The sequence below is a fragment of the Podarcis pityusensis genome, assembly GCF_964106645.2.
Source record: "Podarcis pityusensis genome assembly, chromosome: 15".
Taxonomy (NCBI): Eukaryota; Metazoa; Chordata; class Lepidosauria; order Squamata; family Lacertidae; genus Podarcis; species Podarcis pityusensis.
In genome coordinates this window covers 23,815,910-23,841,028 of record NC_138040.1, presented here as the reverse complement: position 1 = coordinate 23,841,028, position 25,119 = coordinate 23,815,910, and the positions used below count along the sequence as shown (strand labels likewise).

At 47.2% G+C, this 25,119-nt stretch overlaps 1 long non-coding RNA gene across 1 annotated transcript; it reads right to left on the bottom strand.

Annotated features, from left to right (window-relative positions):
- Positions 1-11,909: 11,909 nt before the first annotated feature.
- LOC308464394 lies at positions 11,910-23,527 on the bottom strand. The gene is made up of 2 exons (XR_013980002.1): positions 23,302-23,527; positions 11,910-12,237 (listed from the first exon to the last, which is right to left on the bottom strand). It is a non-coding gene; the product is annotated as an uncharacterized lncRNA (long non-coding RNA).
- Between the last annotated feature and the right edge of the window lie 1,592 nt (positions 23,528-25,119).

The window sequence follows — 25,119 nt, the reverse complement described above, 5'->3', positions numbered from 1 at the left end:
GTGGTCTATAAATTAAGTAAGTGACAATTATAATAATAGTAGCCGTAGCAATTATGAAGATGCAGCTTTTGAAAGGAGGTGGGTGGAACGCATAGGAGATCCAGGTCGCGCAGGTGAGAATTTTAATGAGACTTGGGTGTTGGTGCCTAATTCAGCCGTTCCTCCTGCTCCACCTTCCTGCAAGGCACTGGCAATCGTTCCTCCCTGGAAGTGTCAAGCTCTGCCCAAATGATGCCAAGGTGTGAATGCTGCTGCCACTACTGTCCAAGGCCGGTGCAGCCATTAGGTGGGGGTGAGACTTCCGCTTCAGGCGGCAGAAGCTCCCAAGACAGCATCCCCATGGATGCAATGCCTGCCCTGCTACCTCCATCACTGGTGGAGAAACAGCACCAGCACCAGTGCCAATTATGGGTGATTTCCAGCAAGATCTCACCGAAATCATGTGATATCTCACCTGGAATCAACACCAATGCCAGCACCCGTGTGTGCCTCAGCTGGTGATGGCTGGCTTGTGCAATGGCCCTGTCATCCAGAAAACCCAAGGGACCAGAAGAAGCAATACAGTGTAACTTGCACTGGAATTGTTTTCAGGTAAAGAGCTGGGATTTTTTTAAAAAAATAAATAAATAAATTAGGGTAAGCAAATAAAGTTATACCAAAGCAGAAGTCACATCCCCTTGCCACGGGGGGGGGGGGGAGAAAACAGATTGGGAGCCCACCTTATTTCTGTGACTGCAAGTTGCTTTAAATTGTTTTTTAATATTTGGTTTTAATTGTTGTAACCTGTTCTGTGACCTTGGGGTGAAGGGAGGGTAATCAATCAATCAATCAATGATAAAAATCATAATAATTATTGAAGCTTTTTCCTCAACATTTCCCAAACCATTTAAAATCAAAGGACAGAAAGAGCAACATTTGCTTTGTATTCATTTATTGAATAGATGTGTATGTTCACACCTCGGGCAAATTAGCCTGAGCAGCTTACAGAAATTCGACAAAAATATTTTACAGACATAGATAAGCTGCGTTAAGAAGAGCGCAGCAGCAAACCCTCTGGATAAAATTCCAATTAAATTTTAAATGTTAGCCTAAATGTGCTTCTGAAACAGAGCAACGCAGGGGGAACGGCTTACAAAAAATGTCTATTAGGAGAAAGGCGCACTAAATTGCTGGGAAGTTTACATCACTTTAAAAAAAAATAATGAACAGATGCAGAAATGCGTAATGGTTAGTGTGAGACTAGGACCTGAGAGAACAAGGTCCCACTCAGCCATGAAGTTTATGGGTGCGACTTTGGGCCAGTCACTGCCTCTCAGCCTAAACTACCTCACAGGGGTGTTGTGACTGATTCAGTGAGGAGGGGGAGAACCATGTGTGCCACCATGGAAAGAGAGAGCCCCGTAAAGGAAAAGGTGGGATAAAAAATGCAATAAATAAATGAATGGAGAGAATTCCACATTGACGCATTAATCTATCTTGACCCACAGTTAATGGCCAGGATGAAGTTTTGACTGAGAAATTTCGCACAGAGGCAGAGCACTACTTCTTACCGTATTTTTTGCTCTATAAGACTCACTTTTCCCCTCCTAAAAGGTAAGGGGAAATGTGTGTGCATCTTATGGAGCGAATGCAGGCTGCACAGCTATCCCAGACGCCAGAACAGCAAGAGGGATTGCTGCTTTCACTGCGCAGCGATCCCTCTTACTGTCCTGGCTTCTGAGATTCAGAATATTTTTTTCCTTGTATTCCTCCTCCAAAAACTAGGTGCTTCTTGTGGTCTGGTGCGTCTTATAGAGCGAAAAATACAGTAACTAGCCCACTCTTAGGTTGTCATGGTTGCCTTAAAAATGATCTTGGGGACAATCTCTCTCCCGCCCCCCAACAACTCTCACAGCAGTCAAATAAAGACAACCAACCATGCCCCCCCAACTCTCTCACTGTCAAGGAAAAATAGTAAATGAATAGGAAAAAAATGTTGTTGTGGGCTTTGGGTACATGTTTGTCATTGATCAAGATGTGCTCCCATTCCCTCTGGTCACTCTTTCTTGTCTCCAACTTTGGGGACTTTATACCTTCTTCCCCAGACCTCTTTCTCCCTCTTGGCTGGGAATGACATCCTCAAGACTGCTTCTGTCCCACATCGACATCTGTGGGAACGTGATGTGACAGAGAATCTCATATCACCAGCAGGTTGCTAGCCTTGATGAGCGGGGGGCAGCTAGTCTATTACAGTCGTACCTTGGAAGTTGGACACAATCTGTTCCAAAACCTTCACAAACCAAAGTGTGGCTTCTGATTGGCTACAGGAAGCTCCTGCAGCCAATCAGAAACCCCGGAAGCCCTGTCAGACATTTGGCTTCCAAAAATAGTTTGCAAACCGGAACAGTCACTTCCGGGTTTGCGATGTCCGGGAGCCAAAACTTTCAGGAACTAAGTTGTCCGATTTCCAAGGTACGACTGTATTTGAAAATGTGACTCCTGAATAACTAAGTAAATAATCCACAATATGTGATTTAACTCCTTGGGACAGGAATGAACAACCCCTGAAGACCCCCTGCAAGATTACAATAGTTACTCCCACTTCGTCCATTAGGCAGCACAGCTGCAGACAGAAGATGATCTAAGCTTTTCTAGATACGTGAAGTCTTTGTGGTTCAAAGAATGGAAGGCCTATGATACATCCTGAAGAAGAAATGAGCAGCATCACCAGCTATTGGAAGGGCTGTAGTTCAATGGCAGAGCATCTGCCTCACATGCAGAAGGTCACAGGTTCAATCCCCGTCATCTCCAGGTAGGGCTGAGAGAGAATCCTGCAGGCAGTGCTGGAGAAGCTGCTGTCAGTCAATGTAGACAATACTGAGGTAGCTGGGCAGGTGGATCTGCTGAGTATAAGGCAGCTTTCTCCCTTTCTATTTAGGGATGTGTTTCAAGTCAGACCCAGTAAATTCCCTTAATGACAAGCGAGACTCCCTCTTCCTTGTCTTCACTTGGCCTAGGTTCTGGGAGAAACCCTGCTGCAGGCTTGTATTTAGGACCCCGCCAGCGAATTGTATAGACCCAGTTAATCACCCAGTTGCCCTAAGAGCACCTGTGTGGAGTCTGAACTCTGCAATCAGAGTTCAACAGGCAACACACCCTGGGCCCTGCATCCAGGGGCAAAAAAAAATAAGATACCCACACCCTCAATTAGTAGAAGCTTAGGGGGATGTCCTGAATCTTGCTGAAATCAACTGAAACACAGTCTTGTGTCATAATTTAGCCAGACATAATTACAATTACCACTCAACATTGCTGCAACAGGAGCCAGGGCATGTGCTGAGTTTTCCCACATCAGCCACTAGGTGTCCTCATAGGTACACATATAAACACCAGAAGAGGGGATAACCTCTGAGCTAGGAATCCCATAGCAGTAGCAATTTGACTCCTTACTGAAGGATGTAAAAGTCCTGGTACCTCTTGGGCTCAGAGCATGGGGAAAGGGTCCTTTAGGTCCATCAGCAAACAGAAGAAGAAGAAGAAGAAGAAGAAGAAGAAGAAGAAGAAGAAGAAGAAGAAGACAGCTTAAGCAATGCACAGACATCCAGACATCCTCAGAGGCAAAGAAGCATTGGTGAAACAGACAATTGGTCTACCTAGCTCGGTACAGGCTACACCTGACTAGCAGTGGCTCTTCAGGATTTTAGGCAAGATTCTCTCTCAGCCCTACCTGGAGATGTCGGGGGTTAAACCTGGGATGTTCTGCCTGCAAAGTACCTAGAGGTACATAGGATGAGGTCACTGGGGTTGAAAAGTAGGGGCCTTCACCAAGAGGGACCCACCAAGAGTGGACACCCTTTTGAAAGCATTTGCAACTGGATTGGTTTCAGTCAGCAAAATCTGAAGGGCTGTGACAAACGGCAGGGGTTAAGGCACCCTGGGTTGGAAATCCACCTTTTCCCCCCTGCTCCTCCGCTCCTGTGCGTTTAGTAGTAGCTTGACATGCAGACATTGAGTTTTCTGCAGGCTTCAAGGAGCTTGCAGGAGCAAAAAGAGAGAGTAAGGAAGTTACAACGGAGGAAGGCAAATGAGGCACTGCCCCACCACTCTGCCTTCAGCCAGCCCGCACCTGCCTGTCTTCTGACTTACAAGCAGTCCAAGATATGCAATTGGCTAGCTGCCTCCTCTTCCTCCGTTGCACTGTTGCCTTTGCAAAACTCAGCAGGGAGGAGGAAGGCGGCAACACTAGAATTAGGCCACATTCACACCATACATTTAAAACAGTCTCCTACCACTGTCAAAGGGACGCGGGTGGCACTGTGGGTTAAACCACAGAGCCTAGGGCTTGCCGATCAGAAGGTTGCCAGTTCGAATCCCCGCAACGGGGTGAGCTCCCATTGCTCGGTCCCTGCTCCTGCCAACCTAGCAATTCAAAAGCACATCAAAGTGCAAGTAGATAAATAGGTACCGCTCCGGCGAGAAGAAAAACGGCGTTTCCGTGCACTGCTCTGGTTCGCCAGAAGCGGCTTAGTCATGCTGGCCACATGACCTGGAAGCTGTACGCCGGCTCCCTCGGCCAATAAAGCGAGATGAGCGCCGCAACCCCAGAGTCGTCCGCAACTGGACCTAACGGTCAGGGGTCCCTTTACCTTTACTACCATGGTCAACAGCCATAGTCAAAGCTTCCTCCAAAGAATCATGTGGGCTGTAGTTTGTTAAGAGTGCTGGGTGTTGCTAGAAGGTCCCTATTCCCCTCTCAGAGCTACAGCTCCCAGAGCTGTATCACAATCATGTCATTTTCCCAGGAAACTCTGGGAATTACAGTGGTACTTCGGGTTACAGACACTTCAGGTTACAGACGCTTCAGGTTACAGACTCCGCTAACCCAGAAATAGTACCTCGGGTTAAGAGCTTTGCTTCAGGATGAGAACAGAAATTGTGTGGCTGCAGCACGGCAGCAGCAGGAGGACCCATTAATTAAAGTGGTACCTCATGTTAAGAACAGTTTCAGGTTAAGAACAGAACTCCAGAACGAATGAAGTTCTTAACCAGAGGTACCACTGTATAGCTCTGGAATGGGGGGGGGGGGAGGTCTCCTAAAAACTCTCCGCATCCTTCACATGCTACAGCTCCCAGAATTCTGTGGGAGAGGCATGGCTGCTTAAAGTGGTGTTATGGTGCTTTAAATGAAGGATGTGAATGTGCCCTTAGTTGAATGTGCCTGTCATTGGCTCTGGTGCCACTTGCTGCTGGTCTCCCTCCCTTCCACCCTACCAGCCTCAAGGGGCACCAGCCACCACTGCGAAAAGAAAAGATGGCAAATCTTGAGTGTGCGCTTGGCCCAGTATGGATGCTCATTCGCATAAGAAGAGCACTGCTGGATCTTGTCCAGCATTTTGTTCTCGCAGTGGATGAACACATGCCTACTGAAAGCCCGCAAACAGGGCATGAGTGCATTGGTGCATAGGTCTTCTTCTTCTTCTTTCATAATATTCTTTATTTGCACACTCCACATACACATATTGTATTACATTTCACATTTACAACTGCTCCCCAGAGCCGACTTCCCTCTTCTGGCCTTTTATATCACATCTAACTTTTTCGCATTGTCTTCATCCGTTTTCTGTATTATTGTTCTTCTTTCGTATTTGTCCATACAGTGTCTACAGTCAAATAAATCCTCCTGTATATACAATTCTTATTGTCTGTCTATATTTGTTTACAACTACCATTGGTTACATTGATCACATTGTACATTTTACTTTTTGTCATTTTCTTTATCCAGAAATTTTCTTTGTATTTCACAGTATGAGGTTTATTTCAGTTCTACTGGTTTCACGATTTCGTCTTATCCTTCCTATATATGACAAAATTTTCCCATTCTTTTTGAAATGTTTCATCGCCCTGTTGTCGAATTTTCCCCATTAATCTAACTATTTCTGCATATTCCATTACCTTCTGTCGCCATTCTTCTACTGTTGGTACTTGCTGTTGTTTCCAAAGCATTGGCGCATAGGTCTTCAACCAGTGGGTTGGGACTCACAGGTGGGTCGCAGCACAGCTGTTGCCACCATGTTGCATTTTAGCTCAGGCTGGCAAGGCCAAAGGAGCACTACATGTGTGTCTGCACTGGGACGTGTTCTTCCGATGAGATGCTCATTTTATCTGTTTCCACAAGTGCTCCAATGCAGCGGCGTAGCGTGGGTTGTCAGCACCCGGGGCAAGGCAAGTAATTTGCGCCCCCTAACCCGGGGCAAGGCAAGTAATTTGCACCCCCTAACCCGGGGCAAGGCAAGTAATTTGCGCCCCCTAACCCCTAACCTGCCGCCGCTGCCAGCTTCTTCTTGCTGCTGCCTGGGCTGGTCTGGTGTGGTTCTCTCCCGCGCTCAGCGCTGCGCTGGGCGGCCGCTGCACTGTCCCTCCCCCAGATAGTCCCTCGCTCTCTCTCCGTACCGCTCGCCTGGCACCCACCCCCTCCACAGTGGGTGGCGACCCAGCGGCTCGGATCGGATTCGCACAGCCAGCACTGCAGTGAGAGAGAGTGAGTGAGCCAGGTAGGGACAGAGAGCTGCGAGTGCGAGCGTGCGCCCCTCAGATGTTGCGCCCGGTGCGGCCGGGCCCCCCTGCACCCCCCACGCTACGCCACTGCTCCAATGTGGCAGGGGGAAGGCAAAAGCCCTTTTAAAAAAATAATATACATGTCTCTGGCCAATTACATACTCGTGTCTTCTGCCACATTGCAGGATGGCTTTTCATTTCATACTAGTGATGCTATGGCAACACTGTGCAGATCCCTCTGCTAATTGCCCTTTTAGGATTAATAGTGTGCACTATGAACTATAAATCAAAAGTGCAGCTTGGGAGGCAGAGGTGGGTCTTGTGCCTGGACCAGGTGAAGATCACTGTACCAGAACATCCCATAAAACTGTCTTTGTTTGCTTTTTTCGGAGCCTGCTCAGATATCCAGTGGAATCTGTGCAAGTTTAATTTCACCCAGTGGTGCAAACCACGGGGATCTGTCCCCCACACCCTGTCCACTTTATAAATGAGACATCTATATGTTTAAGCATGGGGTGGGGTGGGAGGGAATCAAGAGGAACTTTTTAATGCTTCTGCTCCTCTCATATGGAAGGGAGTGTGTGTCCCGCTCCAACCTTCAGGGTGGAGAATGACATGTTTGCCAGCATCTGTTTGCCAGATGTTGCAAAGCATGCAGCACAAAGGGTCCCTCCTTCTTGTTCAGTTTGCCATATGTCACCAGGGTAATGTTTTATCTTTTTATGATGGGGCCTGAAATATGCAAATATTTTCTTAGAAATTTGCAAATATGTAAATACCATGAACAAAGGCCGGGGAAAGGGAAACATCCCTGAGTCTCTTCTGTTACATGACCGCATTAGTCTCCATGCCTCTATAAGGAAATTAGGAATGCAGAGAGAGAACAGCTCAAGAAAACATCAGCTCATTTGCTCAACCAGAATAGCCACCCCTGGATTTACAGCAGCGGTCAGGAACCTCTGGCCTGTAGGCCAAATCTGGCCCTCCAGGCCCCTCAGTTTGACCCACAGGCCTCTTCTCAGGCCACACCCCTCAAGAGTGCTGCTCTGCAATCCTCCTTGACTGTCTTTGCCTTGTTGAAACATGCCATTGAATAATGCTTCCATACCCTCCAACATTCCTCAAATGAAAATAGGGACATTTGCATCTGAGGAATGTTGGAGGATATGCACATTGTTTTTGGTTGGGGGGAAAGTGGGGGTGTGGAAATACATGCACACACTCTATACATGCTCAGAGGCACTACTGCCACCTCTTCATTACTTCGCACATCATGGGGCAGGACCCCAGTGCTGGACACCAGTCCTCCTACCCTCTCCCTCATCCTGCCAGTCACTCAAGACTCACCCAGTGCTGTTGCTGGCTCCAATCTGCACTGTGGCCCTTTTAAACCCAGACCCTCCAAGTATCCCTATTTTCCAGGGACAGTCCGGATTTACAGAAGCCATCCTGGTTTCTGATTTGATACCAGAATGTCCCGCTTTCCCTTGGGATGTCCCTATTTTCATCGGAGAAACGTCAGAGGGTATGGAGTTATGCAACTTGAAAGCCAAGGAGATAAGTAACCATACAACATTCAGAAGACATCTGAAGGTACCCTGTCTAGGGCAGATTTTAAATGATTAATGTTTTAATATGTTTTTATATGTGTCAGAAGCCACCCAGAGTGGGTGGGATATAATTATTGTTACTAACAATAATTTTATTGTGGAATAGGACGTCCCTATTTTCATCAGAGAAATGTTGGAGTGTATGCAAGCCCATTTCTCTCTGTGTCTCTCTCTCTTTCTCTCCCAGTAGTGAACTGGTGAATGACATCATCAGGCTGCGCCACCAAGCTCAGAGCCAGCCACCATGTTGTGAGGGGGAAAGTGGCAAGATCTGTGCAGATCAGATCTGAAGCACCTACCTCGGAGAAGGCAGAGGGGGGCAAACTTTCCTGTTTTACAAAAACATTTTTAACTGACCGAGGGCTTCTGGTGTTATGTTTATATTGTCCCAAATCTGTATTTGGGTTCTGCTAGCTTCCCCCCCCTCATAATCTGGTTTGTTCTGTGCATTGAAAATCTTTATTGTGCATTACTTGTAAGCCTACACAAGAGTCCCTTTGTGACCTAGGAAGTAAATAAATAGACTGCTGCTGGGAACCCACTTGATGGTATGAATGTTCTATGGAACTTGGCTGGTCTGCTCTTCTTATACGCAGAAAAGGCACTGAATTAATAACAACTCCTCAGCTGTTTTTTTCCCCCTACCAGTCAGTCGGTAATTCTAGAAATCTGCCCCAGCTTTTGATCTTTCATTTACACCCACTGAGGCCTGTCCCAGGCAAAGCTCAAAATCACCACACATCTAGCGATATGATGGATTCTGCAGACCATTCTCAATGGCTTTCTCAGATGTGTTTCCTATCTACACAGGAGCCCTTATGGCCAAGGCTGAGTCCACAGTGTGATGCAGTAGCAATCATCATCATCATCATCATCATCATCATCATCTAATGCTATTCTAGGCTGCATCAACAGAAGTATAGTGTCCAGATCAGGAGAAGTAATAGAACCACTCTATTCTGCCTTGGTCAGAGCACACCTGGAATACTGTGTCCAGTACTGGACACCACCGTTTAACAAGGATAGTGACAAGCTGGAAGGTGTGCAGAGGAAAGTGACCAAGATGATCAAGGGTCTGGAAACCAAGCCGTATGAGGAACGGTTGAGGGAGTTGAGTATGTTTGCCTAGGATAAGAGAAGACTGAGAGGAGGTATGATAGCTATCTTCAAATATCTGAAGGGTTGTCACATGGAAGATGGAGCAAGCTTGTTTTCTCCTGCTCCGGAGGGTAGGACCCAACCCAATGGCTTCAAGTTACAAGAAAGGAGATTCCATCAGGAAGAACCTCCTGAAGATAAGAGCTATTCAACAGTGGAGCAGATGCCCTTGGAAGGTGTTGGACTTTCTCTTTGCCCCACACTTGCTTTGCCACAGCAAAGGCAAGCTCCCAACCTATGCTTTCCCAAGGTAATGTGTAGTTCCCCCTTGCGAGGGCTAGGTGACAGTGTGACTGAACGACCTTCCAAAGCTCTGTTTGGGGGTTCAGGATCACCACCCACCACCTTGGAACTCTGCAGAATGGTGCAAATCCTGAGATCTCACTGTTTCAGATCAGAAATCTCAGATCATCATAGTTGGGTGAGTTCTCAGGATCAGGTGGATGTGATGTTGTTTGGTCTGCAGAACAAAGGGGCTTGTTGGTGGATGATTTGTTTGGGGGTGCATTATAAAGGGTAGGTAGGGTAGGTAGATATTTCCCTCTGACACAGACGTTTAGCCGTGGTTACATTGCAGGTAACATTTGCTTCCTGGAATCCCTATATGAAAAATGATTAGATCTATCCTCAGGCTTGCTGGAACAACGTGACCAAGATGAGATGAAAGAGAGATGTCTTTTGACCTTAATCCTTTATTGCACACTCCAATGTCCTTGACCAAGTCCCTTAATCCTTGCATCCCATGGGAACCTAACTCTCTCGCACCTGACTTCTGCTACTTACTGTGCTTTTGTGAGCACACCCTCCCTTATCTTGGCACACACCCATGTGGGGAATGAAGTCTTGGTACGGCATGCAAGGTTGCTGGGTTTTCTGCATGAACACCAAAACATGGGTGGGACGAAGTGGGAAAGGGGGGCGGGCATGCAAAGTGGATTGTCTTGACTGATGTTGCCAGAAGATTGAGGGCACTGAAGGTGGAATCCTAGAGCTCTGGAGCCATGTGAGACTTTTGCACCAGGCAGAGCTTCCTGTTTCCTTTCACAACAACACACCTTTACTAGTTTGCTGAGCAGCTATCTACTTAAAATACTTAATAGACGAAAGGGAACCAGAGATTACCTTAAAAGTGGCTGCCATAAAATTAAGGAGACAGGCTTTGAATGAATCTAACAGCCAATGTCTTAATATGTTTTAAATTAGTGGTTAAGATTTTAACTTATATATTTTAGCTGTTTTATATCTGAATTATTTATCGTGTATCAGTTCATAGGGCATGATTTTTGATCTATTTATATCTGTCTGCTCTCTGTTGTTGTATATGCTTGCACTCTGGTCAGTGACCGAAATAAATCGATTCATTCATTGAGCAGCTACTCAAAACACCGTAGGGCAAAAGCTCAGTAGCAAAGCATTTGCTTTGTATGCCTGAATGGTCCAGTATACCTGAAGAAGCGTCTCCAACCCCATCGTTCTGCCCGGACGCTGAGGTCCAGCGCTGAGGGCCTTCTGGTGGCTCCCTCATTGCAAGAAGCAAAGCTACAGGGAACCAGGCAGAGGGCCTTCTCGGTAGTGGCGCCCGCCCAGTGGAACACCCTCCCACCAGATGTCAAAGAGATAAACAACTATCTGACATTCAGAAGACATCTTAAGGCGGCCCTGTTCAGGGAAGTTTTTAATGTGTGACATCTTAGTGTATTTTTGGTGTTTGTGGAAGCCGCCCAGAGTGGCTGGGGAAACCCAGCCAGATGGGCAGGGTACAAATAATAAATTGTTGTTGTTGTTGTTGTTGTTGTTGTATGCAGAAGGCCCCATGTTCAAGCCCTGGCATCTCCAGGTTAGGGCTGGTAGAGACCCCTGCTTGAAACCCGGGACAGTCTCTGCCTGTCAGTGTAGGCAAAAGTAAGGTAGATGGGCCAATGTTCTTCTGGCTCAGCATAAGGCAGCTTCCTGTGGTTCTGTGTCTTAAGGGAAGGGATTTAGCTCAGCAGTTGAGCCTTTGCTTTGTGTGCAGAAGGTCCTTGGTTCAGTCCAGCAGCATCCCCATGTAAGGCTGGGAGGAGTGAAGGTCATGGCCAGGGATACATTGGAATGTTAGAGCAGAGGGATGGTGTACTGATTGCGCTCACTGCATTGCATTTATGTGCGGTACAATCACATCTCGTGCAGGGGTTATAGCCTGAGGTTGGTGCATATCCGCAAAAAAATGCATACCTGAACCACTTCCTTGGAACTCCCCCGCATGACCTTTCTGGAGCCATGCACTCAGTGGGCTTTACCTCCACCCAAGCAAGGCAAAGAGCTTTTACCAAGCTCTGTGATGCTCTTGCAAGGTCTTGCGGGGCCATCTGCGATCTCGCAAGAGCATCCAGAGCCCATGAAAAAGCATTCCAGAGCCCAATAAGCAAGATGGAGAACTTAAAAGTTCTTTCTGCACCAGGAAAATCCTGCACAAAAAGAGTTTTTAAGCTCTCCACCTTTAATTCATGTGATTTCAGCTGGCTGGTCTTCAACTACATAAAACTGAAATTGCACATGTATCAGGGCTGCCAACCCTGAGGGAGGTAAAGGTAAATCCCACCCTGCACAAGATGTGACACATGCCCATCAACTTGGGAGGCAGCCCCCTCAAATATTTTATTGGGGGGGCCAAGGGACCTCAGCCCCCAAAAATGGCTCCTATGACATGTACCACTATTTTGACAGGGCACCTGGTTGAGTGGGGTGGGGAGGCCATGGAAGATTTTGAAGGAACAGGTTGGGTGGTGACATGCCTCCCTGCAGCTCCTTGCTCTCTATACATGCTCTTGTGCCTTGGGAACAAGTCTGGAAACAGGAGCGGAGTGGTTTAAAAACTGTTGAAGAATCCATCTCTTCAGATGTTCACATCAGAGAGCAGAGACAGCGAACAGCACTCATCAAATGGATGACAGTCCTGCAGGGATTAAACAAACATGGTGTCTAAAATGCTGCGAAATAAGTGTGGGGAGGTAAGCGTGCTTGCGGAGAGCTACAGAAACTGTTGCCAGCTCTTTTCCCAGGAGTTCTTCATTAGCCTCTAGGCTTTGAAGCACTTTTGAGATTCCCTTTGATTCCTTATATGGGAGAAGATCTTTCCAAGCTTGGCTAGAGCAGCATTCCACCTGAAGCATTCTGGCTGGAGCAGAGGAGCAGAGTGGCTCAGCAGAATACCGTTCTAGCTGCAACCAAAGGAAAGATGGCCAAAGACCCACCTATATTTTCCCCACTCCACTCTAATGCTACCTTGTGCTTCCTGTAAAGTCTACTAAAAATATCGCAAAGTATCAGCGCTGTCTTTAGCATATGCACCACCGGGGTGCAAAGATCCGCCCAGCGCCCTGAAATTTCGTGTGCATGGCGCCGTTGTGAATGACAAGCATTGTCGTTGAGTCTGACAAGCGCCGCCGTTGTGAATGACAAGTGCGACCGCTGGTGCGGCACATCTTTAGTAAATGAGTGCACAAAGTCAAAAGTCCTTTAGTGAGACAGTAGGTATACATTTCAGTAATACCTAGGTATACAGTGGTACCTCTGATTACGTACTTAATTTGTTCCAGAGGTCCGTTCTTAACCTGAAACTGTTCTTAACCTGAAGCACCACTTTAGCTAATGGGGCTTCCTGCTGCCACCGTGCTGTCGGAGCACGATTTCTGTTCTCATCCTGAAGCAAAGTTCTTAACCCGAGTTACTATTTCTGGGTTAGCGGAGTCTGTAACCTGAACATAGCTGTCAACCTTCCCTTTTTTTGTGGGAAATTCCCTTATTCCAGTGCCGTTTCCCGCTGCTTCCTGCTGCTATCCTGGATTGTTAGATATCCTGTAGACTGTCCCCAGGACAGGTGAGGCTGCTGATCCCTTATTTTCGAGGCTGCTGATCCCTTATTTTCGAGGCTGCTGATCCCTTATTTTCAAATCTGAACGTTGACAGCTATGAGTTACAGCGTATGTAACCTGAAGCGCATGTAACCCAAGGTACCACTGTATATGTATTTTGTTTTCCTAGCTTGATCAAAAATATTTATTATTTCATAACATAATATATTATTTCATAAGAACTTAGGCGGCTTCAGCGGTGGGCACCTGGCGTGCCCCAAAATTCAGTGCCCGGGTGCCCCGCACCCCTTGCACCCCCGGGAAAAGACAGCCCTGCAAAGTATTTCTCCACAAATCTTTCTTAAGCAACCGGAAATTAAGATGAGTTTTGCAAGGGCTCACCTGCTAGAGCAAGCTGCTTAAGAGCTCAATTGCTACATTAACACTAGATAAGGAAAAGCAGATTCAGTTTGCATTGCCCAATCTTTCCCCAGCCCAAGGAAAGGACATGTCTAGTTCCCAGATCTTGCTTCACCCAGCTTGAGCCCCCAGTCGTGTAGGGATAACAATACTTTTCAGGGCTCTTGTAAGGATTACTAGGATAACACAGAGCAGAGCTTTGGGACACTTATAATCCGGAGAAGGCAGTAGAAAGAGTTGCGACAGAGAGGAAGCAAGCACACTTTGTATTCTTGAGCGCCACCTGCTGGCGTGCGGCCTATTGCTTCTCAAAGAGTCCAGCATGATAAGCTTCACCAAAATTCAGCAGGCGTTCTGTGCCTATTGGGATGGTCTCACTTCTCTGCAACTGCCATCAAAAAGGAGATGTTGCTTCCCTTGGTGGGCGTCAGTTCTGAAAGCCTCTTTTCTGTCCCTGCAGGCCCAGTCTAGCAGAGGGTTAGCATGGAAGACAGAAAAGCGGCAAGGTGCCTTTCCTTGCGTTAGACCAATGTCCCATCTGGCTCTGAATTGTCTACAATGACTGGCAATGGCTCTCTGGGGTTTCAGACTGGGGTTTCTCCTAGCCCTGCCTGGAGATGCTACTGGTGTTTGAACCTGGGAACTTCTCCTGCGCTCATCCTACTGCCCTGCTCCAGCCAGTCATCATTAGGAGTGGGGGAAAGGCAAACTGTGCTAAATCCCACCTTCCCAAAAAATGTGTGAATCAAAAAATGTAACCATCCTTTGAAAATTGTGGTTCTCTAAATTTTGCAGTGTGATTCTCCAACCAAACAATGTGTACAAAAACGCATAGATGTGCAGATACATTAGCGAAAACATACTAAATGCATTAAACTAGGGGGAATTGCTTTGGGGGGAAAATGTTTATGTGAGCCAAAATTGCATACAAAAATTGTGTACATTAGGAGAAAACTGCACAAAAATCCAGATGGATTTTCCTGAAGACATTGCAAAATAATAATAGCAATAATAATCATCAAACTGATGTGGAAATGTGGAAAGCAGTAGACTGAAAAAGTGAGAAGCTGAGACAAACCAAAGTTGACAGGTTTACTCATTCCTAGCCGCCGCCACCCCTGTACATCTCCATTTTCTTCTTGCACCTGAGCTTTGAATGTAACAGTGGCCTGTTAGAATCTGCTCAACGGTAAACAGAAACTGGAGGTGCCAATCGGCTGGAGTTATTTGCTTTTCCTATCAAAAGGGGGCTCCCCGTCCCAAAATGCTGGAGAACTGGGGAGGTCAGGTTGTTTTGAACATCTTGAGCAAGAATGTAGGCTCCCACCACCCAAAAAACACAAGTGCTTCCCTTTCTTCCCTTCTCCGCCTCCGTGCACAAAATGCTGGTCCCATTTTTTCTCAAAACAGAGCTTTTTTCCCCCTGCTAGGCCAGGCTCCAACTCTGGCTTGTTAGCTTTAACTGGAACAATTTCCTTTGAACCCGGCTTGAATTAATGTCACCATGGCAATGGGGGCAGGGGCTTTGTCTGTCCTGACCTGCCCTTCACCCCTCAGCAAGACATTTGGGGTGGGGGGGAGGAAAGGAAAAGAAATGGGAGGGAGGAGGATAGGGCAACACTTTGTCCAAGCTCACCACCCAGCAAAGGAAAGTTTCCCCTGCTTCGGATGTTTGCCCAAAGTCCAACCTGCAATGGAAGATAGCTCTTCCTTGGGTCTGCTGAATACTTGGCTTTCCTTGCACTCAGGATGCTTTAAGCTGCCATGTCGCAAGTACAGTGGCTTAATGTTAGGACCATCCCTCTTCAAAGGGGAATTTTGGAACTGCAGCTTTGGGAGAAGAATAGAGGGTGGCGCTGTGGGTTAAACCACAGAGCCTAGGACTTGCTGATCAGAAGGTCGCCAGTTCGAATCCCCACAATGGGGTGAGCTCCCATTGCTCGGTCCCTGCTCCTGCCAACCTAGCAGTTCGAAAGCACTTCACAGTGCAAGTAGATAAATAGGTACCGCTCCGGTGGGAAGGTAAACGGTGTTTCTGTGCGCTGCTCTGGTTTGCCAGAAGCAGCTTAGCCATGCTGGCCACATGACCAGCTCCCTCGGCCAATAAAGCGAGATGAGCGCCACAACCCCAGAGTCAGCCATGACTGGACCTGATGGTCAGGGGTCCCTTTACCTTTACCTTTACCAACTCTCAGTACCCTCCATAGGCTACAAGGGATGCGGGTGGTGCTGTGGTCTAAACCCCTGAGCCTCTTGGGCTTGCTGACCAGAAGGTTGACAGTTCAAATCCGTGCAACGATAATGAGCTTCCATTGCTCTGTCCCAGCTCCTGCCAACCTAGCAGATCGAAAGCATGCCAGTGTGAGTAGTTAAATAGGTACCGCTGCAGCAGGAAGATAAATGGCATTTCCATGTACTCTGGTTTCCGTCACAGTGTTGCGTTGCATCAGAAGTAATTTAGTCCTGCTGGCCACATGACCCAGAAAGCTGTCTGTGGACAAGCACCAGCTCCCTCAGCCTGAAAGCGAGATGAGTGCCCAACCCCATATTTGCCTTTGACTGGACTTAACAGTGCAGAGGTCATTTACCTATTTACCTAATAGACTACAGCTCCCTGAATTCTTTTTTGGGGGAAACCAAAAGTTTAAAGTGGTATCAGGGCATTTTAACTGTTTGGTGTGAATGTGATCCAAAGAGCCTCTCGTTTTTCCAGCCCCCAACATCTGAAAGTGTCCTGTGCGCTTGAACAGCCCCCCCCCCCCCCAATTCTCCTCTGACTCCAATCACGCCTGCAACCCTCTGCATCAGGCTTCCCTTGACAAAGCTGCAATTCCCAGAGCAGTTTAACAATCAATCTGTATTCACAGGGAACTCTAGGAATTCTCTCCCAACAACTCCTATCACCTTTAACAAACTACAGTTCCCAGAATCCTTTAGGGGAAGTCATGACTGTTTAAAGTGTCCTCATGGTGCTTTAGATGTATGGTGTGAATGGAGCCTTAGTTTACTCACATGTACTTAATCTTGTCTATAGTGCAGCATCAAGACTTCATTCTCCTTAACGCCTATCGGATTTGCACCAAAATTACTCCACAGCAAAATTCAACACCCAGCACATGTACTTCCGTGACTTAAATCTCATTTCCCCTCTTTTGTACCTCAGAGCAGGCTGCAAAACATTCACAAGGAGTTTACAAAGCTCCCTCCAACCAGAGTCAGTGCCTCCCATGCATTTGTGATTGCTGCAGCCTTTCCAAAAATGCCAGCCCTGCCCTCGCCTCCGGAGGAAGCAATCTTCAGATAAAGGGCTACTTCATCCCAACCCATCCATTGCTCCCACTCCCATCCCAGGCTTGCGTGACTTGATGGTCAGCCACAATACTCATTTATTTCCATGGCAGAGGAACCTCTTTGTAGCCAGACCTGAAGGTGGGTGGGGAGGAGGCCCTGCGGCTTTGCATGCTGGGAAATTTCTTGGCACACTCAGCTCCCCTTGTTATCTCCTTGGGAGAGATTATGAGCCTCCAGTTCTGGCAGACTTCCCCCTCCCCCTTCTAAGACATATTTCTCTTTGGATCAAAAAGCTGGCCTCACTTGAGACTCAGCTATACAGCTGCAACGAAAACGTTTTAAGTGTGTTTCAAGTGCAATATACAATATGACACTAGGTGGTGATGGTGAGCCTTATGGAAAATTCAATGTGTTTTTAAAAACAGTTTCAGAACTTTTTTTTTTTAATATGTGTGTAGATTCCACCTTGGTTATTCAGGGCATCCATTGCTTGTAAGGAAAGGGCTAGGTGCACAATTGCCACTGGCTTGAGGAGGGAGAAATGGAGACTTGGCACCTGACTGCTGGATCACAAGCTAGAGGAGAGGGCTTCTGAGGCCACAGGTGTGGGAAATCCAATGCAGGAACATCTGTAGCCTTTGCCTAATGCCCCCATTGAGGAAAAAGAGCCCATCGTTCCTATAAATAGTGGGTTTCATTGTCAAATTGTTCTTGCCAACAAAATATTTTTCCCTCATAGCATTAGATTTCGTGGAAATCCTATTATTATTATTATTATTATTATTATTATTATTATTATTTGAATTCATACACCCAGAGGTCTCAGGGTGGTTCACAGAAAAGATCAACATAAAAAACACAATATATATAATCAAAATAAAAACAACAACCCAATAACAAACACACACACCCCCCAAAAAAGAGCCACATTTTAAAAGGGCATAGGATGTCAATCGGATCAACCAAAGGCCTGGTTAAAAAGGAATGTTTTTGCCTGGTGCCTAAAGATGTGTAATGAGAGTTATAAGGAGACCCCTTCACAATTTCCAGCATTCTATAGGAGAAGAGATTTACCGTTATGCCACTCTGGTACAGTAATTGTATTTCAGTTCCAATTTAAAGGCGAATTTACATAATTCCACTTTCTGAAACCATATTGAGAAGGAAAGGGCCGTTATCCTTCAAAATCTGCCCTTCTCTCAAGTTTGCATTGCACGTCCAAAAATACTAGAGTGTGTATAAAATCACATTCATTAGTGAGAATAATGTGCACCACAATGTAACATTGTATTATATTGGGGAAAATTTGCTCTGCAAAGATGGTTAGATTAGGCCCAATTGTGTACAAAAGTGTGGGTATTGGGAGAAATTCACACTAAAGCACTCAGAAGGCCTTTTTTTAAAAAGCGCCGACTGATGTGGAGATGTGGAAAACTGAACTTACAATTGGAAAAGAAAGAGAGAGAGGACATTGTTGGAGGCGCCCATCCCTAGATAAAGCACATAGATTGATGCAAACTCTGCAAACCCCGCCCACTCACCCCCAGCTCTGGGAATACAATCAAGGCCAATAGCTTCTCTTAGCAAAGCCTCCAAACTCAGAAATGAGCCAGGCTTTACCTCTGAGGTGCCTCCCCAAACAGCTGCTTCATACCGAATCAGCCTCTTTGCTCCAAACCCCCTTCCTGTTCTCTCTCTCTCTCTCCCCCCCCCCCCCAGCCTCTGCAGCTGGATTAAGACAGCCTTCTCATTCCTGGTTAATGAGAAACTCCTGTACTTTGTCCCATGAGCTGGAGCGCCAGCCAGCATGCATGTGACTGTGTGGCAGGGCTGGGAGCTTTCGAAAGGGAGAGACGGAGGAGGGAGGGTGAAGCAAGCCTGAATCCACAAGGGGCTCGATCCCAGAGGTTGATCTGAAAACCTGCTTTCTCTGCTGAGGTTTGGCCTCAAAGTATTACAGTGGTACCTTGGGTTACATACGCTTCAGGTTACATATGCTTCAGGTTACAGACTCCGCTAACCCAGAAATAGTACCTCAGGTTAAGAACTTTGCTTCAGGATGAGAACAGAAATCGTGCAGTGGTGGTGGGAGGCCCCAATAGCTAAAGTGGTGCTTCAGGTTAAGAACAGTTTCAGGTTAAGAACGGACCTCCGCAATGAATTACGTACTTAACCCGAGGTATCACTGTACTATATACGCCACCCAGTTATGAAACTGCCTTACTCTGAGTCAGACCATTGGTCCTTCTAGCCCAGTGTTGTCTTCACTGACTGGGAGTGGCTCTCTGGGCTTTCAGACAGGGAGGATTCCCAGCCCCACCTGCAGATGCCGGGGATTGAACCTGGAACCTTCTGCAGGCAAAGCAGGTGTTCTGCCACTGAGCTATGACCTTTCCTTCTGTCCTGACTTTTCCCAGCACCTGTAATGCTGCCAGTTTTGCCAGTTGAGGTGGTTGAGAGGTCATATGTGGAGAAAGTAAGGCAATCCGACAGGTAAAGTGGTCCCAAGTTGTCAAGGGCTTTGTGCACTAATAGCAGCCCATTGAACTTGGCCCACCTGCAAAAGGGCAACCAGTGCAGATCTCTGAGCGCAGGTGTTGTATGCTGACAAGGCCTCGCTCCCATCATTCTGCAGTAACTGCAGCTTCCATGGAAGCGCCTTGCAGTGATCCAGTTTTGAAATAACCAATGCATGAACTGCTGCAGCCAAGCTTTCCCAGCCAGCTCATCTGCAGATTCTGCTGCTACTAATTTTGGGTGCTCGTAAAGCAAAGCCAAAATGGGGAAATACCAAGGAAGTGAGATGGTTGGAAGAAACTTGAGATTATTTCAAAACTGGATGCAAAGAGATGATTAGAGCAGACTCAGGACTCAGCTACATTAGTCAAAAAACAGTGTTTTGAATGTGTTATAAACATGCAACATCAGATGGTGCTGGAGAGCAAAAATAAAATAAAAAATTATTTGCAATTTTCCATAGTGAGATTTTTGTTGTTGTTATAACGATTTAATTTCTGGCTTATTCATAGTGGTTTTTTCCCCTGTGTGTAGATCCACCGTCAGTTACATCTGTCTGAAAAGAAGTCATATTGAAAAGCAGCAGGAGAACATCCCAGCCCACTTTAGGCACAGACATTCAAGCAACGCCATTATGAGCTGTTCCATGAGTACAGTTATCTAAATGCAATCGGCTCATTGGTTAAAACCCAGGAGCAGAATTCATTCAGCCATTTGAAGAACGCCTCCTGACCTTCCCTTTGCAGGCCCCCCATCTCCCCCATCCAGGCAAGATGTGGGGAGTGGGGAAGAGATGAAGCAAGAGGCACCAGAGCTCATTGTAAAACCTTTGTGGGAACTTGTGAAACCGACCCTAAAATGCACAGCTGCATCCCATAAAGGAGGCTGTTAAAAGGCCAGCTTGTCTTGCAAGGACCCGTCTGGGGCTCAACCCATCAGAAAAAGTTGTATGGTTTAGGGTTTCGGTTGACAGCCGACTGATATAATAGTTTAGGGTTTTCCTTGACAGGGAAAAGTTTTTCTACCTCTCTCATAACACCAGAAGCTTGTGGACATCCCATGAAGCCGAATACTGGAAGTTTCAGGGCAGATGAAAGAAAGTGCTTCTTCATGCAACACATAGTTAAACTATGGAACTCTCTCCCACATGAGGCAATGGGGGCCACCAACTTGGATAGCTTTAAAAGAGGATTGGACAAATTCATGGAGGAGAAGGCTATCAACTGCTGCTAGCTAAGATGGCTCGGTTCTGCCTCCACTGTCAGAGGCAGTAATGCTGATGAATACCAGTTCCCAGAAACCACAGTGGGAGAGAGTGCTTGTGAGTTTCCCACAGGCAACTGGTTGGCCACTGTAAGGATGCTGGACTGGATGGGCCATTGGCCTGATCCAGCAGGCTCTCCTTATGTTCTGAGTCTAGGATGAAGATGAGAAGACTCTGGATGGGCCAGGTGGAAGGAAGGAAGAACAGAGGTAGCCCTCTCTTGGGAAACTGAGGCAGAGAACTGACAATGCACGGAGAGGGTTGAATACAGTTTTCTGTTTCATAAAGGACTTTGGAGGGGGGAAATGACTGAAAGAGGAAAATATTATTATTGCAAATCTTGCTGCTATTCCTGGCTGTTGGCCGAGGGGAGGATGGGGAGCGGAGGAGGTTAACCTGGCAGAAGCTGCTTTCCTGCCCCGGCCTTGTGTTTTATCAATCCCTCAACAGGAGCGTTGGCACCAAGGCCGGCGGAACAGTGATGAAGAGCTTTTGCGCTCCTCCGGGTCCAAAACGCCACATCAGCAGGAGCAGGAGGAGCAAGGGGGCCACGAGCCTCCAAGCCGCGTGGTGAATGTAATGAAGAACAGATTGTCTCCTGGCTGGATTCCAGAGCCCTCGCAGGCACAGTGAAGCAAAGTCCTTGGGATTGTGATAGAGATGGAGGGGTGCGGGGACTGGGTGTTATTTAGGGGATGAGTTGGGGAGGGGGAGAAGAGTCAGATATCAAGTTAGACTGGGCCTCAGGCAGAATTGGGGTTGGGAGGGGGCAGGAGCAGTGGAATATATCAGAAGAAGCCAGCGAGGATGAACGATTGCACAGAAACTTGCCTGCAGAGGGTTGCTTTTTTTATATAATCGCTGGCCTGCTGGATTCTTGGCAACCCTCAACACAACTTATAACAGGGATGTGGGGAGGGGGGTAGTGGAATATGGGAACTTAGATCTGTGCTCAGTCAGTAAAGCAAACACTCAGGCCCGGACCTGACTTAGATGGGTCCCACCTCCTTGCAGTGAGTTAGGAATGCAACAACTAGACTAAGGGACTTTCGGCTGGGGACTCTGGCTGAGTACACAGCATATATTTAAAACATTAAAGCACCCACAACCCAGAAAAAATCCTGTGAACTGTAGGCTGTTAATGCACACTTCACCCCAGTCCAGTAGATGCATTTTTGTACACGTTACTTGGCCTGAGAAGAGCATCATGAAATGGCAAAAACACTCGAGGATATGACAGAGGGCTGGTGAGGCTTGTGGCCTGGGGCGCGTTCTGAGGGCCAGATAGTGAGGCCTGGGCACATTAGGCCCCTGGGCCTGAGGTTTCCCATCCCTTGACTAGAAAGACCATTGATGTGATCTACCAAAGTTTCTCCTATGTCCTTGGGTTGATAATACAATGAAGATGGTGATACCAGTTCTCACTAGACTTTAGAGGGCTTACAGTCTTGAAGGGAAGAGGGAAGTGGCAACTGGTAGAGCAGGTGAGGTCAAAAGATGCAGGTAAGGCAAGTGCATTTTGGGAATTGCCTTTCTTGTGTCAGCCATGGACAGCCCTTTGCTCAATTCTGCTCAATATTTCTGGATTCCAGATCTGGGCTGCCTTCATCGTGGCAGTCTCCAAATGCAAGAGGTTCAGCCAAGGCCTCTGAGACATAGAGATCTATATATGAACACCTTCAAATGTTCTTGTGCTGATGGTGATCCCTGTTCCTTTGGAACTTAGAAGCCTGCTTTAATGAAGCCTCTGCTTGGACCTGCCCACTTGATAGGAAAACTCCAGGAATGTTGACTCAGCATAGGCAGAAACGTGGACTGCTGCCTAGGAGACTAATGGGTGAGTGGTTCTTTCCCCTTGGTTCACAAAAGAGCCAGACATGCATCCACCAGTGGCCAGGTCTTCTTCAATGGTTCCAATTTGGCTGATGCCACACAAACTACAGGCTGATTCCTAGGTTGGTTGCCAACAGCACATCCCTGCTGGTGGCTGACCTGTTCTGTTTCAAATAAATGTCCAAGCACTATATTCTAAGCACAATTCAAAGTGTTGGTGCTGACCTTTAAAGCCCTAAACAGCCTCGGCCCAGTATACCTAAAGGAGCATCTCCACCCCCATCGTTCTGCCCGGACACTGAGGTCCAGCGCCGAGAGCCTTCTGGTGGTTCCCTCGTTGCGTGAAGCAAAGTTACAGGGAACCAGGCAGAGGACCTTCTCGGTAGTGGCGCCCACCCTGTGGAATGCCCTCCCATCAAATGTCAAAGAAATAAGCAACTACCGTATTTTTCGCCCCATAGGACGCACCTAGTTTTTTGGGGGGGGGAATAAAGGGGAAAAAATTATTTTTCCCCCCGCCAGGCACGGGGCTGGTGCGGGGGAAGCCTGAGCTGGTGCGGGGAAAGCCTGTATTCGCCCCATAGGACGCACACACATTTCCCCTTCATTTTTGGAGGGGAAAAAGTGCGTCCTATAGGGCGAAAAATACGGTATCTGACTTTTAGAAGACATCTGAAGGCAGCCCAGTTTAGGGAAGTTTTTAATATTTGAGGAATTGTATTTTAATATTTTGTTGGAAACCCCCCAGAGTGGCCTGGGGAAACCCAGCCAGATGGGCAGGGTTTAAATAATAAATTGTTATTATTATTATTATTATTATTATTATTATTAGGCACAGCACCTTGGACAGCTCTGTAGAGGGCTCTGCCTGGAGATCCGATATGAAGAGAGCACAGGTATTGTTTGAGCAGCAGTCAGCCTCAGACAGAGGCAGAAATGGAAGCAGCAGCTCTCTCTGTTACTAGCCCTGCCTTCCGAAACCCTCCCTTCAGAAGCATCTTCATTGAAAGGGGCTCCATCTTCTTCAGCAGGCATTGATCCCAATGGCACAAAGGAGACGATGGTTGCACTAGGTCTTCTGAGCTGTACATGGCGTCAGAGGAGGGCTGTGTGATCTCCTATGGCTGGAGACGTTTTGTCACAACGGGCTCCTCTTGCAGAAGTACTTTTTGTTTCTATCAGTATGTCTGAGGACTGGCCCTGAGCACTGAGGACAATTCCCTCTCCCACTCTGAGCTCCCAGGTTTATCCCTTGAAGAATGGTGATCTGGTGGCAGAACCTTAAACTGAACTCTGGTTGGCACTGCTACAGAACATTAACGTAAGAAGAACTTGCTGAATCAGGCCAATGCCCCATCTAGTCCCACACCCTGTTCCCCTGTTCTTTACAGCCAGCCAGCCAGCCAGATACCTGCAGGAAATCCTCAAGGGGAACCTAAGTGCAACAGCGCTCTCCCCTCCTGCCGTTTCCAGCAACCAGAATTCAGAAGCATTACTGCCTCTAACCATGGAAGTAGAACATAGCCATCATGGCCAGTAGCCAATGGTCCTACACAGAGAGAGAGATTTCTACTGCCTAAGGTGAGCCACTCTTAATAGTTGTCAGCGACTGAGCAGAGGAGGAATGGTGGAGACCGCCTTCCCATCCTGACCCTTCCAGGGAGGAGGAAGAGGAAGACAGTATAGATTTACAACAGGGGTTTGAGGGAGGTTGCAGCTCAGGGTCAGATGAGAGGGAAAGTTGGGAAACCATGGGAGAGCCAGAACAACACCTGGCTGACACGTTATCATTAGAAAGCATTCCAGACCCTCCGTCTCCCAGAACCCGGCGAGCCTTAAAAGTAGGAGTGCAAAGAGCTCAAAGACAGAGGGCACGTAGCAGCACCGGTAGAAGTGACGAATGAGGAAGTGGGAGAGACGGGAGGTGGAGATTTATTTGGGACAACACCATGATCCAAGAGGCTGTGTTCTATAAAGATTGAAATAAAAAAGGACTGTAAGAAACTTGTCTTTATACTTTTCTGGGCAACCAACTGGGAGCCACTGACAGCATTCTGACAATAGTTCCTCCTAGGAGGGCCAGACATGTGTGTTCACTATTATAATGAAGATCACACAAAAGCCAACTTCCTCCCCATCTATAAACATTTGGAAGTTGCTTTCAGTGGTAGATCATATTCCTCTGTCCCCAACTCCAAGGAGATTATAAGCAGCCTTTATCAACTCTGGGACCCAGTGATTCCATGGCAGAGTATCCATTTTGCATGCAGAAGGCCCCAGGTTTGGTTCCCAGCATCTCCAGATAGGAGTGGAAACATCTCCAATCTGAAACCCTGCAGTGCCTCTGCCTGTCGGTGTCAGCAATACTGAGCCAAACAGAGCAAAGGTCTTGTTATGTACTGAAGTTCTCACCCTGGGCCTGCAGGGGGATACTGTAGATAGTTCAGGTCCACATAGGCAAATAAGGGATCGAAAGTGACGTTCAGTGATTGGATAGTTACAGAAAATGGTTACTGTTGCGTTCTAGTGGAGCTCTATATAATCAGGCTGGCTGAACCCTTCAGTTCAGTTCTGTTCTGGCCTGTGAATAAACAAGAGCTGTTTGAAGAATCGCTGTGTCGTCTGATATGTTCACCCACAACTTAACAGGTCTGATTTA